This window comes from Mastomys coucha, unplaced genomic scaffold, assembly GCF_008632895.1.
Source record: "Mastomys coucha isolate ucsf_1 unplaced genomic scaffold, UCSF_Mcou_1 pScaffold20, whole genome shotgun sequence".
Classification (NCBI taxonomy): domain Eukaryota; kingdom Metazoa; phylum Chordata; class Mammalia; order Rodentia; family Muridae; genus Mastomys; species Mastomys coucha.
Genome location: NW_022196903.1, coordinates 70,133,390 through 70,134,436, shown reverse-complemented (window position 1 = coordinate 70,134,436; position 1,047 = coordinate 70,133,390). Strand labels below are relative to the sequence as shown.

The 1,047-nt window shown below is 49.4% G+C and overlaps 1 pseudogene; it reads right to left on the bottom strand.

Annotated features, from left to right (window-relative positions):
* Positions 1 to 47: 47 nt before the first annotated feature.
* Positions 48 to 794, bottom strand: LOC116099930 (annotated as a pseudogene).
* Positions 795 to 1,047: the final 253 nt, after the last annotated feature.

Below are 1,047 nucleotides of genomic sequence, written 5' to 3'. Positions count from 1 at the left end.
TCTTTCTCTCTCTCTGCCAAAGGGCATACTTTATTAGTTCTTGAGCTCTAGATCTCCTTCTCCTGTACAGTTTTGGTTCCATGTAGCTGTCCAGTCTGGCGGGCAAAAATGAAACCCACTTTGCGCCCAGCAGGGGCATATCTTCTGATAGTGGAGGGTCTGCTAATGCTCTGGTGGTTGCCACCTCCAAAGGGATGCTCCACAGGATTCATGGCCACACCCAGCATATGTGGCCAGCAGTTCTTTTTTGCTTTGTACTTGTGGTAGGCACGGCCAGCCTTTAAGATAGGGTTGTCAATTCTGCCTCCACCAGCCACGCAGAGGAAATGACTTTCTTGGACCCTGAAGGCAGCTTCACTCTGGTCTTCTTGGTCTCTGGGTTGTGGAAGATGACTGTGCCGTAGTTTCTGGAGGCTTGTACTAACTTGCCCCTGTCCCCAGGTTTCCCCTCCAGACAACACATGACAGTACCCTCAGGCATGGTGCCCACGGGTAAAACATTGCAGATGTTCGGCTAGGCCTTCTTGTCACAGTACACAAACTGTCCAGTGTGGATCCGCTCTGCTGCGATAACAGCTCTGTCTGCTTCTTGAATGGTAGGAATCATAGAAGACTACTTTCGCGAGGGGAGTGCCTCGGCCAGGGTCATGAATATGTCCTTTAGGATGCATTTAATGTAGCAGTCGCTCCGCGAAGTCCATAGTACTCAGGAGCTTAGCGTTCTTACTGTGTTTCATGTGCGCATGGAACACAGAGCCTGCGCCTTTCCTCTGCCCTCAGATCACAAGGCCCATGGTGGCGAGTCTGCCAGCAAGCAAGGTCTAAAGAGCCAGAATTAATTTCTATATGGCTTAAAACTGAAGTCCTCATTTCCCAGCTGGATGAAGGTTCATGGGTCTTTCCTTAGCTAGTGGACCCTTCTCTCCATTATGTTCCGGATATGTTCATTTCCCTTCCTGTCTCATCCACCTCTCATTTCCAGTCAGAGAAAGGCCTTTGCTTTTAATGACTACTATAACCACACTATGCCTATCCTCAAAGCCCAAA